We start from the raw sequence: 15,000 nt of genomic DNA on the forward strand, positions 1-15,000 counted from the left end.
AGGAAAAAAATAAAAAGGGCAAGCACAGCAAAACTCTCCGGGAAAAAAAGTCAAAGAACATGACCAAAAGAGGCACCAGAACGTCAGACGGGAGAAACAGAAAATAACGACCCGGATGCCTGACTTCGCACCACCCGAGAGGCCATGTCAAAACAGGAAGTACAAGCCGTAACAAAACGTCTCGGTACCGCTACCCCCAATCTCCCCAAAGCTTAGCGTGTTATTCTGACGATTTCTAAGTCCTTATCTTTTTTATCATTACGTGACTCTGAGGATCGATCCTCCAAAGACCCGTTTTCCTTGCTGGCTTGACAAAAGTGAGAGACAGGGGGAGAGAGGGAATGAGAGGTAGGGAAGGAGGGAGGAAGGGAAGGGAAAAGAGGAGGGAGGGAGAGAGAGAGGGGGGAGGGGAGGGAGGGAGAGAAAGAGGTGGGGGAGGGGAGGGGAGGGAGAGAGAGAGAGAGGGGGAGGGGAGGAAGGGAGAGAGAGAGAGGGGGAGGGGAGAGAAAGAGGGGAGGGGAGGGAGGGAGAGAGAGGGAGGGGAGAGAAAGAGGGGAGGGGAGGGGAGGGAGGAGAGAGAGGGGGAAGGGGAGGGAGGGAGGGAGAGAGAGAGAGAGGGAGGGAGGGGAGGGGAGGGAGGGAGAGAGAGAGAGAGAGAGAGGTGGAGGGGAGGGAGGGAGAGAGAGAGGGGAGGGGAGGGAGGGAGAGAGAGAGGGGAGGGGAGGGAGAGAGAGAGAGAGGGGAGGGGAGGGGAGGGAGGGAGAGAGAGAGGGGAGGGGAGGGAGGGAGAGAGAGAGGGGAGGGGAGGGAGGGAGAGAGAGAGAGGGGGGGGGGAGGGGAGGGGAGGAGAGAGGGAGGGAGAGGGAGGGAGGGAGAGGGAGAGAGGGGGAGAGGGAGGGAGGGAGGGAGAGAGAGGGGGAGGGGAGGGATGGAGAGAGAGAGAGGGGGGAGGGGAGGGATGGAGAGAGAGAGAGGGGGAGGGGAGGGAGGGAGACAGAGAGAGAGGGAGTGAAGGAGCGAGAGAGAGAGGGGGGGGGAGGGATGGAGAGAGAGAGGGGGAGGGGGAGGGAGGGAGAGAGAGAGGGAGAGAGAGAGAGAGGAGAGAGAGAGGGAGAGAGAGAGGGAGAGAGAGAAGAGAGGGGAGAGGGAGAGAGAGGGGAGAGGGAGGAGGGAGAGAGAGAGGGGGAGGGGAGGGAGGGAGAGAGAGAGGGGAGGGAGGGAGGGAGAGAGAGAGGGGGAGGGAGGGGAAGGATGGAAAGAGAGAGGGGGAGGGAGGGGAAAGAGAGAGAGAGAGAGAGAGGGGAGGAGGGAGGGAGAGAGGAGAGAGGGAGAGGGAGGAGGGAGAGAGAGAGAGGGGAAAGGGAGAGAGAGAGAGAGGAAGGGCTAGAGAGAGAAAGAGGGAAGGGGCTAGGGAGAGGAGAGAGAGAGGGCTAGAGAGAGAGAGAGAGAGAGGGCTAGAGAGAGAGAGAGAGAGAGAGAGAGAGAGAGAGAGAAGAGAGAGAGAGAGAGAGAGAGAGAGAGAGAGAGAGAGAGAGAGAGAGAGAGAGAGAGAGAGAGAGAGAGAGAGAGAGAGAGAGAGAGAGAGAGAGGGCTAGAGAGAGCTAGAGAGAGGGCTAGAGAGAGGGCTAGAGAAAGAGAGAGAGAGAAAGAGAAGGAGAAAGAGAAAGAGAGAAAGAGAGAAAGAGAGAGAAAGAGAGAGACAGAGAGAGGGCTAGAGAGAGACAGACAGAGAGAGGGCTAGAGAGAGACAGACAGAGAGAGGGCTAGAGAGAGACAGACAGAGAGAGGGCTAGAGAGAGACAGACAGAGAGAGGGCTAGAGAGAGACAGACAGAGAGAGGGCTAGAGAGAGACAGACAGAGAGAGGGCTAGAGAGAGAGAGACAGAGAGAGGGCTAGAGAGAGAGAGACAGAGAGAGGGCTAGAGAGAGAGAGACAGAGGAGAGAGGGCTAGAGAGAGAGAGAGAGAGAGACAGAGAGAGGGCTAGACAGAGAGAGACAGAGACAGAGACAGGCCTAGAGAGAGAGAGACAGAGACAGAGAGAGGGCTAGATAGAGAGACACAGAGACAGAAAGAGGGCTAGAGAGACAGAGCCAGACACAGAGAGAGGGCTAGAGAGAGAGAGACAGAGACAGAGAGAGGGCTAGAGAGAGAGAGACAGAGACAGAGAGAGGGCTAGAGAGAGAGAGACAGAGACAGAGAGAGGGCTAGAGAGAGAGAGGGCTAGAGAGAGAGAGACAGAGACAGAGAGAGGGCTAGAGAGAGAGAGACAGAGACAGAGAGGGCTAGAGAGAGAGACAGAGACAGAGAGAGGGCTAGAGAGAGAGAGACAGAGACAGAGAGAGGGCTAGAGAGAGAGAGACAGAGACAGAGAGGGCTAGAGAGAGAGACAGAGACAGAGAGAGGGCTAGAGAGAGAGAGACAGAGAGAGGGCTAGAGAGAGAGAGACAGAGACAGAGAGGGCTAGAGAGAGAGAGACAGAGACAGAGAGAGGCTAGAGAGACGAGAGAGAGAGGCTAGAGAGACGAGAGAGAGAGGCTAGAGAGACGAGAGAGAGAGGCTAGAGACACGAGAGAGAGAGGCTAGAGAGACGAGAGAGAGAGGCTAGAGAGACGAGAGAGAGAGGCTAGAGAGACGAGAGAGAGAGGCTAGAGAGACGAGAGAGAGAGGCTAGAGAGACGAGAGAGAGAGGCTAGAGAGACGAGAGACGAGAGGCTAGAGAGACGAGAGGCTAGAGAGACGAGAGGCTAGAGAGACGAGAGACGAGAGGCTAGAGAGACGAGAGACGAGAGGCTAGAGAGACGAGAGACGAGAGGCTAGAGAGACGAGAGACGAGAGGCTAGAGAGAGAGGGAGGCTAGAGAGAGAGGGAGGCTAGAGAGAGAGGGAGGCTAGAGAGACGAGAGACGAGAGGCTAGAGAGACGAGAGACGAGAGGCTAGAGAGACGAGAGACGAGAGGCTAGAGAGACGAGAGACGAGAGGCTAGAGAGACGAGAGACGAGAGGCTAGAGAGACGAGAGACGAGAGGCTAGAGAGACGAGAGACGAGAGACGAGAGACGAGAGACGAGAGAGAGAGAGACGAGAGAGAGAGACGAGAGAGAGAGACGAGAGAGAGAGACGAGAGAGAGAGACGAGAGAGAGAGACGAGAGAGGTCAGGGAGGATATTTAATAAACAAACGCAAAAACTGATGGAGATAACCCTTGTCCAAAAAATTGACTTTTAAAAAACTCCACCAGATAAGACCGTATCAGTCAAAGCGTCGCACCACAGCCGCCGCCCCGCCTTCCAGAGAGCCTTGGTAATGCCTCGAACCAATAGTACTTTTGCACTTGCATGTAGGCCTCAACAACAAAACAGCTGATCCCTGTGTACTCATACCACGACAGAGCAACGTTGCACTTCCTGTCGTCTTTTCTAATACTTTCAGGGATGATCACTCGACTGGATCCCCCAAGATGGCGGCGAAGGAAGAATCCTCTTGATAGATAAACTTTTTTGAAGTAGTGGCTAATTTTAGCTCGCCAATCCCCTGTAGTTAGAAGTGCGATACGTCGACTTGCCTCTGCATTTCGAGACGTTCTGATCAGCAGCTCTCCAATCACACTTTAAATAAATCCGAGTTTCGCACCCCAATCCAAAGAGCTAAATGCATTTCTTTTTTTTATGATTATATTACTTCTACAAAACTCTTCAAAAGGCACCCCAGAAATGCAACGGGTATCAATATCTCTAACTTGATCATATTAGATTCTAAAAAAAAAGTAATAATATAAAATGGGCTTTTCCTAGAAATTCTTGAGATATGTGATGGATCTCGTACCGGCAACGAAGGACACTGATCGAGTTAAGGTTAAATTTGTGAAGGGCGCCTCGGGAAACGGTCGGGGAAACTTGGCCGAAGACTGTTGGAAAATTTAGCACGATGAAATATTCACTGCAGAAAGGTTAAGGGAATGGGGAGTGAGGGAGAGAGAAGATGGATTACAGTGAGCGAGAAAGCTAGAGACAAAGAATGCTAAACGGGAAGGGGGGGAGAACAGGGAAGGAAGGAAAGGATGGAGATGGAGAGCCAGAGACGAGAGAGAGACGAGAGAGAGACGAGAGACGAGAGACGAGAGACGAGAGACGAGAGAGACGAGAGACGAGAGAGAGAGAGACGAGAGAGAGAGAGACGAGAGAGAGAGAGACGAGAGAGAGAGAGAGACGAGAGAGAGAGACGAGAGACGAGAGACGAGAGACGAGAGACGAGAGAGAGAGACGAGAGACGAGAGAGAGAGACGAGAGGAGAGAGAGAGACGAGAGAGAGAGACGAGAGACGAGAGACGAGAGAGAGAGAGATACGAGAGAGAGAGAGAGATACGAGAGACGAGAGAGAGACGAGAGAGAGACGAGAGACGAGAGACGAGAGAGACAGAGAGAGAGAGAGAAGGAGAGAGAGAGAGAGAGAGAGAGAGAGAGAGAGAGAGACGAGAGAGAGAGAGAGAGACGAGAGAGAGAGTGAGAGACGAGAGAGAGAGTGAGAGACGAGAGAGAGAGTGAGAGACGAGAGAGAGAGGGAGGGACGGGAGAGAGAGAGAGAGAGAGAGAGAGAGAGAGAAGAGAGGCGAGAGAGCCGAGAGAAGCGAGAGAGAGACGAGAGAGACGAGAGAAAGGCGAGAGAGGCGGGAGAAGCGAGAAAGAGAGAGACGAGAGAGACGAGAGAAGCGAGAGAGAGACGAGAGAGAGAGAGGAGAGAGAGAGAGACGAGAGAGCGAGACGAGAGAGAGAGGAGAGAGAGAGAGACGAGAGAGAGAGAGAGACGAGAGAGAGAGAGAGACGAGAGAGAGAGAGACGAGAGAGAGAGAGACGAGAGAGAGAGACGAGAGAGAGAGAGACGAGAGAGAGAGACGAGAGAGAGAGAGACGAGAGAGAGAGACGAGAGAGAGAGACGAGAGAGAGAGAGAGAGAGAGAGAGAGAGAGAGAGAGAGAGAGAGAGACGCACCAAGTGGAAATAATAGAAGAGATTAGACAAGCTCAGCAGTGTGTAGGGGCTGGAATTTTTTATATAATGTGCGAAGACCTATACAGTGGATTTTCATGGGGATTTAGCGATTAGTTGAGGTACATGAGGATTTCTTTACATATTTCTTTCTTTATCGCTGGGTGGCTGCCAGGTAGAAGAGAGGGAAACCTTTATTGATGGCTCGGACAGGCAGGAGAGATCCCGGGGGCATGGTAAGAAAGAAATAAAATAACTGGTCCCAAGGAAAAATAATGGGAGACCGACAAAGAGTAGAATTGGCGAAGACAAGGAAAATGGTGGAGGGCGAATTAGAGCCAACGCAGGTAATACAAGAATCACATGTGTTCGGATACAAGAATAAACCACGTCCATTTTCTGTTCACAAAATTTATGTACAGATTTTCCACATTTTAAAAAACTCGTATCGTATTGTTTCTCTTTTTCGGTGAAAACTTCAATTTACTGAGCTGTTCCAAACCTGTGTTCGATTTCGCACTCTGCACCATTCACTTCAAACTTAGAATCACGAAACGTGTCGCAGGTTCAGCACTAACTTACTACTTTTGTGAACGGCCACGGTGTCTTACACTGCAAATTTAAACTGCCTTCGAAGTTCCCACACTTGCTTCCACCGGATACTAAAACGACCGTTTTGTGTCTACCGCGTTTCACTTCGGTTGGACATTAATTATATATAATTGAGAGTATGTTCCTGTACTGTACACCTGTATCCTCTCGATCAGTCAGGGATGACCAGGCGTTCCCCGTGTGACCTGACTCCAAGCATTAATTGCCCCGACAATCCCCTGAGGATGAGGTCCTACCGGCTATTATCTGAAAATTTGTACATGGCCAACCGTTCGGAACAGGGCCCGCGAACGGCGCACAAAACACACAAACCCGCACATGCAAGGGGATCCCTATCCACCAGCGCCTGCAGCCGCTTCACGAAACGAGAAAGAACGCGCCGTGGGCTCTCTCTCTCTCCCTGTCTTCTTTTGGCGCGCAAAAGTGCGAAAAGGCTTGGCGGTGACAGAAGTCCCTCACGTGGCGCCGTCCCCCGCCGCGTCCCTTGACAACCTCCTCCTCGCCGGCCCGCTAAACTCAAACAGCGTTTCTCCCTTTTGTGCACTTACCTACGCTTAAATTCCCGCGGTGGGTCTGAGATTACGGTCTGTCTCTCGCTTCTAAATCCGCACTATGCCTAAATTCACTGATATATTCACACTATTCGATATATTAATTGAACACACACCAGACACAGTGAACGTAACCTTCCACGGGCACTGCTCGTTGAGAACTGACGGCTGTTCTTCGTGCGAGCCGCACTCCCTCGCGGCCGCGCTCTTACCTCGCCTCCCCGCGCCTCCCCCAAAGACCAACTCCCATTTTCCCCCAATTTGGACTTGATAACTTCTCCAGGACCAATGAAAATGATCTCATAAGATCTCCATCGCATCAGTGAGAGTCAGTATAGAGAAAACGATCGTTAGTCTTGAAAGACGTAGTTTTGGCTACAATTGTTTAAACTATGACCTCAAACAACACAAAGAGACGTAAACGCCCATCTTTTCAGGGAAAGAAAGAAATATAAACTGTTTAATGGTTGATGACGTCACATGAAGTCTGAAAGGGCAGAGGAGGAGTCACCCTACAACCCAACCGGCGAACAGTGAACATGTGGTTTCAGCCGGCCTCTTTGGCGATTTTCAACGAGCGTGCATGAGTGTGTAGGGCGAGCGTGCGTGTATCCTTCGCTTTCCCCCCGTTCTTTAGCCCACGCTTTTTTGCGGATTACTACATAAATCGCCATAGCCCGTGTAGTCGGCAAGGCGTTCCCGTACAAAGTAATTACCGCAAAGCAACGATATTCAGCCTAAAAGTGGAAGGAAGTCGGCGGTGTGGTGGCGGGAGCGGCCGGCCATCCACCTGAAGCGTCGTGGCCCGAGGCGCATCCGTCGACCGAGCCACCCGCCCGCCTCACAGCCTTTGTTACTCGCCAGTTACTAATCAATCCGAACGGAGAGACCGGCCGTGGATTAGCGGATCTTCTCAAATAAACCGGGTAGATCAGCTGATAGCGCGGGCACGTGGCATGGTCACAAAACGGCTTGTTTCACATGAGGGGGCGGGAGGTGGAGGAGGGGCGCTGTGGGATCAAAGGATGATGAAATGAAAATGTTGATTTGCATATCGATGATATCACGGTTTTCAGGGCGGATCAAGTGATTATGGGGGGCTGTGTATTGAGACGCGCTTTATCGTTAACGGAGGGAAACTGAAAAAAATAATGTGAAATTGGAAACCCTCTCTCCGATGGTCAACCAAGGAGGATAAAGCCTGCAATAGTGGTAAGACTTGGTACTGCATAATGCGCAAACAATAAATTTATTGCACAAATGTAAACTAAAACTCAAAAGTCATACCATAACTTGTCGGGAGAGTTCAACTTCGAGTCGATTTATAAACTCATATTATCCCTCATGATTTGGCAGAGTTGCCAATTCTAGGATTTGTGATCAGTTGCCCATAAAGTATCTCATTTAACCAACATGGAGTTATCAGGTATTCGTGTTTTTTTACCCATAATGCTATTACCACTACTACAGCAGCTGCTACTATTACTACTTTACTGCTGCTGCTGCTGCTACTACTACTACTACTACTACTACTACTACTACTACTACTACTACTACTACTACTACTACTACTACTACTACTACTACTACTACTACTACTACTACTATTACTACTACTGATAATAATAATAATAATAATAATGTTACCACTACTATTACTACTGTTATCACTACAAACTACTACTAATACTTCTATTAATACTAATACTACCACCACCACCACCACCTCCTACTGCTATTATTACTACCACTACTACGATTACTACTACTGTTGTTACTATTATAACAATTGTTATTATTACTAATACCTCTACTTTTATACTGCAACTTCTTCCACCACCACCGTCACTACCACCACCACCTTTACAACTACCACCACCAACGCCACGCCACCACCACTATCACCACCGCCATCACCACCACTACTACCACCCTCACTACTACCACCACCACTTTTTACCCAATAATGCTACTTGTATTAACGATTTGGAAACGCTATACAAATTATTACAGGGAATTTAAAGGGTATAAACAGTTTTTATGGGACTTGTTTACAGCACATGTAAAAGTTATATATCACGTATTCTGCTTACGTTACAACACGCTTTTCGATTGCGTCTAACCTTTTATGAAAAGACATTGAAGAAGACTTGTTACAAGCTATTGGTTACTTATGGGAGAATATTAGATGTTCTTTCTTATATGTGTTATCCTAAACCATAATTTGTCCACGACCCACAGCTTGTTTGCACTGACAAAAACAACAATAACTTGTTTTCATCAGAATCGCCGAAAACTCGTTTGTTTGCGAAGATGTCAAGTGTGAAACAAGCGTCTCTGATTCTTCTGCAAAAGAATTGGCCGATAACCGTTTTTGGAAGGGTTTCAGCAAGAAGAAAAAGAGAAAAAAACTATTCGTAGCTCGCAGGGAAATCGGCCTTTACTCGTCGAACCGTACCATAGCTCTTCCGCAGAAGCTTCGCTCAAAAAATATCATACGAGAGGGAATTGCTTCTATTTATAACTGGTTCGTGCGAGAAACATCTTTAATCCGATTATGATGAAACTGCATTCATCCCAAGCTTTCCCACTGGTACTCTTGCGATTATAAATTAGTTTATAATGAATTATCATTGCTGTAAGGAGTGTAGGATAAGACGAGATGAAAAGGATGTTTTTATTATTGTTTTACCTTTGAACGAAAAAAAGATAAAAAAAAAGACTTTAGTTGCACGGCAAAATAAATGTATAGTTGAGTTTTTCACTGATAAAGAAAAAAAGTTCTTAGGGTGAGCAGAAAAAAACGGTTATCAGACGACGACGACCTTCAACCAAAACTCAAAAGTGAAGGTGGACAAACCGGAACTTCTGAAAGTCGATATATATGAAACATTTTCTTGGCTATTGTGCTAGTTTCAGGGCAAAACGGCAATTGAAATGACGAGAGATGTTCTTGAAATGTATAGCTTCAGCGTTCACCAAAGCGATAATGGCACCATGAGCGTATGTAAAAAACATATTACAAATGTTTAAAATCTTATTTGGCAACATGGAATACGTAAACCACGAAACATGTCAACCTCTACGTTCAAAAGGCATGAGACAACGAAACTTCCCGAGTCTCTAGAGGGGAAAAAAAACAGAAAAGGAACCATCTACCATCACATAACTCACCATGAGCGGCCGGGATTCACTGCGTGCATTGCCATTTCAGTGTTAAAGGTGACGCTGCACGCCCTCGCCCACAATACACGTTGACTGTGCTGGAGCATTATGAGGTTCTCTGGCGGAGGTTTAGTTCCTGTTAGAATTACCTCCTTTGTTGTTGGTCGTCCTCTTGATCTTGAATGTAATAGTAATTAGTTCATATTAGTTCTTGGGAATGACTTGGAGAAGAGGGATAGCGGTTGCGTGTTTGTATTTTGGGTAATTTGGCAATGGTAAATATTCAAGGAGGGATTGTAATTCGTTTTAAATTATTATTCTCGTTAACAATTACAATGAAGACGGTAAAAGTCAAAGATGATGGTATGTACCTAGGAAGGGTGTTCGGTACGTTTTTGGTACAGGACCTTGTTAACGGTGAACACGCAGACATAGGTTCCCTTCTTAAAAACGAAAATGTAAGCATAAATGTGTATGGGTACAGTTTGATGCAAGGGAACTCAGGCTAGGCTTAGAATTTCTGGCTTCGTTTTGTTTTGAAGTCTAATATATTAGTATAATTACATTTTACCGTTTCATTACTTTATCATACCAGAATTTTCAATAAAACGGTAGAATGAAAAGAACTGCATGTGTAATGAAAATGTAGGTGATTTGTGGAGATATTAATTACGTAGTACGGCAATTTCATATGAATAATAGACACATGCTGTATAAATGAGTGTGACTATATATGCTTTGCCATACGGATAAATGAACTTTTGTGTATATGGTATTATTTATTATTATTATTATTACGGTAGGCCTACACATACACCAAAGACGTTACTTTTTCCGTGCAACAACAACGGAGGGCGTGGAGAGAAAAGGCAAGAAATGAAGAAAGAGGAAGAGAAAGGAAAAGCCGAGAACAAAACATAAAACAAAGAGAAGGCCGGAACACAGACAAAGGATTGCCGACCTCTGATGATGACGTAGAGTACAGGAAAGGAGGGTTATATAAGCTGAATAAACTTGCACACTTACTATGGAGTGACATTATTATTTTATTTGCCCATAAAATAATGATATATGTGTGACTACATTTATTCCCTTGATAAAAAATACTCGTGCCTTACTTGCCAACCCTCAGTAAGAGCAGCACGTAAAAATTGCCTCTTCCTCTCATTGACTTTTTCCTTACAAATTATGCAATAGCGTTTTTGTTTTACTTTCGTCGGTTGTATTGCCACTCGAATGTTATTTATCATCACTCTTTCTTAATTGAACATTAATATGCGTATATACTGCACACACACATACACTCAAACACACACATATAGAGATAGAGGGGGGGGGGAGAAATAAACATTCAGTACACCCTAAATCCGTTAATGTTACGAAAATCGGACGAAGTAGTATTGGCCATGGCAAATTTGGCCACAAGAGTTGACACGACGTCAGTGTTGTTATCGTACGAAAAAAAGGTCCGGGTTTAAAGTACAACCTGGACCCCGCTGGTAATGATGGCAGCTGGTGGCGTTGATCGTCGTGATTTCCGTAGTTGAAAATGACTTCCGTGCTGTTGAGGGAGTGCGTATACCTCGTAGCCGGAGACGCTGGCACCAATTTTCATGAGGTGTGACAATGGGTTTAATAGGGATGAGAAATATCCCCTTTGTCTTTGTTTCAGTTCTTTTTCACGTTCGTTTTCTTTTCGCTGGCGATTGCTCTCTCTCTCTCTCTCTCTCTCTCTCTCTCTCTCTCTCTCTCTCTCTCTCTCTCTCTCTCTCTCTCTCTCTCTCTCTCTCTCTCTCTCTCTCTCTCACACACAAAAAAAAAAAAAAAAAAAAAAAAAAAAAAAAAAAATATATATATATATATATATATATATATATATATATATATATATATATATATATATATATATATATATATATATATATATATATATATGCGTGTCTGTGTGTGAAATCTATGTATGTATACATGCATATATGAGTGCTAAAAATGTAGCTAGACATCTTTACTTACTTTGGGCAAGCTCTACTGAATACACTTACATTCCTTGGTCCTCTCCCCCAACTCTTTTCGCTCCGACTTGAGCACACATCCACAGTCCGCCTTGGGATGGGGTTCTTAGTGTCAGTGCAAATTTGCTCTTCCAGGAGAGTGCAACAAATCATCTTCCTCCCCACGACCGCATTAAGCAGAGTAACTTAACACGGCAAACACGGCGGATCAACATTGTCCTCCATACATGCGTGCTACTTCAGGACCGAGGCTCTCCTGCTTGGTCTAGGTGGTTGTAGAGATAGTGATCGAGGTTCATTTTTAGGGCTTGTTTTTTTCTTTTCTTTTCTTTCTTTCTTCAGGAACTCTTAGGAAATAATATTTAGTCTTTTTCATATCAGTTCTGATTATATATTTCAGTTAAATTCCTTTCTCATCGCTTAGTTAAGTTGGTTATGCTTAAGTAAAACCGACATTCTTTTTTCACCACTAATTGTCAATACGAGATGAAAAAAACATATATATATATATATATATATATATATATATATATATATATATATATATATATATATATATATATATATATATATGTATATATATAAGTAGAAAATACGGACTAGTATTTTAAGAATTTTTGTGGATTTATTTCAGAGGAATTCTATACTTTGTCTATTACAGTGTGCAGCCTTGTTGAGCTTGAAATTCCGGGTAAGAAGTTTATTAATTCTCACTTTGTGTCGTGGAATTGTAACTCAGAGTATCAGTTGTAGATCTCAACAACAATATAAGGCGTAGAAAAGGGCATGTATGTATATACATATACAAACACATACACACAAACACGCACACACACACACATACACACACACATTCACACATCTATATACATATGTATATACATTATGTATATGTCTGTGTGTACATATATATATGTATGTATGTATATGTACATATATATATATATATATATATATATATATATATATATATATATATATATATATATATATATATATATATATATATATATATATATATATATATATATATATATATATATATAGTGTGTGTGTGTGTGTGTGTGTGTGTGTGTGTGTGTGTGTGTGTGTGTGTGTATGTATATATATATATATATATATATATATATATATATATATATATATATATATACATATATATATATATATATATATATATATATATATATAATATATATATATATGTGTGTGTGTGTGTGTGTGTGTGTGTGTGTGTGTGTATGTATATATATATATATATATATATATATATATATATATATATATATATATATATATATATATAAAAGAGAGAGAGAGAGAGAGAGACAGAGAAAGAGTATGAGATCAGCAGCAGAGGAGAGCTGCGAGTCCCGGCCGACGAGACGGGCCCAGATGGGGGTCGAAAGGCGCAGGCCGCTCCCGCGCGTTGATATTCATGGGACGTCAAAGAAGGGCTGCGGACTTACCTCTGGAAATTATGCAAATGCATTTACGTCGCGTTGTTATGCCAAGCGCGTTCAGGAAATTCACGCATTTGCTTGTAAAGGGCCCTAAACTTTGAAATCACGGGAGGAAGGAGAAACTACATATGTTTTTTACGTGATATGAATTTAGATGTTTTTTTATTGATCTCCCCGTCTTCTTATGATAACGAGCGGGGGCGCTAACATTCCACGTTTCAGTTTATATGCATATTGAAAATATCGTGAACTATTAACGGAAATGTACTTCGGAATCTAGCGAGGATAACGTGAATGTTAATGATAATGGAAGGTCGAAACTGCTTTTATATGTATATGAAGCTGGATGAACCCAAAACTTCTGTATCACGGAAGGCATTTTTTTCTTACTAATAAACGATCTAGGCAGACAAGTAGAATTATAAATATGTGACAAATACATCATGAGAAAATATCGCTCATCGTTTCAAAATCTTCCCATAGAAAAAAATATTGGCGCAAAGAATGAGAAAAAACAGAAGCTTACTGATGCCAGGTACTGTTTTTATAGGTATATATAATTAAATGAGGCTAAAGCTTTTGTACTGGAGACGGAAAATGTATTTTTACGTGGTATTAATTCGATATTATCCCTCACTGATCTCTCATTTTCGTTTAATTAACGAGTGAAACAGATAATGATAATGCTTAAATATATATATATATATATATATATATATATATATATATATATATATATATATATATATATATATATATAGAGAGAGAGAGAGAGAGAGAGAGAGAGAGAGAGAGAGAGAGAGAGAAAGAGAAAGAGAGAGAGAGAGAGAGAGAGAGAGAGAGAGAGAGAGAGAGAGAGAGAGAGAGAGAGAGAGAGAGAGAGAGAGAGAGAGAGAGAGAGAAAGAAAGATAGATAGATAGAGAAGATAGACCTAGACAGACAGAGAGAGAGAGAGACGATAGACATAGAGAGAGAGAGAGACGATAGACATATATATATATATATATATATATATATATATATATATATATATATATATAGATATATATATATATATAGAGAGAGAGAGAGAGAGAGAGAGAGAGAGAGAGAGAGAGAGAGAGAGAGAGAGAAGATAGACATACACAGAGAGAGAGAGAGAGAGAGAGAGAGAGAGAAAGAGAGAGAGAGAGAGAGAGAGAGAGAGAGAGAGAGAGAGAGAGAGAGAGAGAGAGAGAGGGAGAGAGACAGAGAGAGAGAGATAATGAGAGAGTGGGAGTGAGAGAGGGAGAGAGAGAGAGAGAGAGAGAGAGAGAGAGAGAGAGAGAGAGAGAGAGAGAGGGGATAGACATAGAGAGAGAGAGAGAAGAAAGGAAAGGGAGAAATAAGGAGTGGTAGAGAGTTACCTTTCCTCCGTATTTCCTCCTTAGTTAATCTTGACACCTGTGTCAGTTAATGGCGGTCCGAACCAATGCGAATAACATCTACTTGCCTTATAATGACACAGCTTAAGATTTTAATAAGCACCCAGGGACAAAGGGCCCTGGAGACAAAGAAAAGGACCGCCTCCCGTGACCCGGTTTTTCACCTGACCTCCTTTGACCTCGACCGACTCCTAACCGACCCAATTATCGATACCTGAGGGCACGGACATAGGGAGGGAATTCCGGGTTATCACGACTTGAAAGAAATTTCATTGCCATTAAATTGTAATTAGACACAGAAACCGTGAAGAATATTCAACACAAATTTTGTATTTTGTATTGGTAGTCAGTTTCAGCATTTGATTTTCTAAAATATATCTATTCACCATAAAATTATCATTCTGAATTAGGTAACATCCATCTCTGAGAGTAAAAGAAACCGCCATTATTTATAGACTGATACGCTTATACAAACTACTATAAACATTCCCATTTAACAACGAATGAGATATTTAGTTCAGAGAATTGGAGCAATATTTTTTTTCTAAAGTTCCCAATAAGCTACACAAATCAAGGAACACCCTGAAAAATAATATAACCCCCACAAGGTATACACAAACTTGGCGACATGAACCAAGTGAGCAGAACAAAGCACCCGGTCTAGAAGCAGCCAGCATGTATGGAGCACAAAGATGACTCACCGTGTTTACAGCGTTATGTTTCTGGGTCTTAATGCGATCAAGGAGCAGGGTGATGACGTCTCCCTCTCTCCTGGAAGAAGTAATCTTTATCTTCACAGGAAAAAAAGTGAG

The 15,000-nt window shown here is 44.0% G+C and overlaps 1 protein-coding gene across 6 annotated transcripts in view; it reads right to left on the reverse strand.

Moving 5' to 3' along the window:
* The window catches only part of LOC113830028 (neurofilament heavy polypeptide), a 163,738-nt gene extending 157,430 nt beyond the window's left edge, over nucleotides 1-6,308 (reverse strand). For all 6 annotated transcript variants that reach the window (XM_070124534.1, XM_070124532.1, XM_070124528.1 and 3 more), the window contains exon 1: nucleotides 6,142-6,308. The gene's annotated coding sequence lies outside the window, so the exon portion shown is untranslated. The remainder of the gene's footprint in view (nucleotides 1-6,141) is intronic.
* Nucleotides 6,309-15,000: the final 8,692 nt, after the last annotated feature.

Source organism: Penaeus vannamei, chromosome 8 (genome assembly GCF_042767895.1).
Source record: "Penaeus vannamei isolate JL-2024 chromosome 8, ASM4276789v1, whole genome shotgun sequence".
Taxonomy (NCBI): domain Eukaryota; kingdom Metazoa; phylum Arthropoda; class Malacostraca; order Decapoda; family Penaeidae; genus Penaeus; species Penaeus vannamei.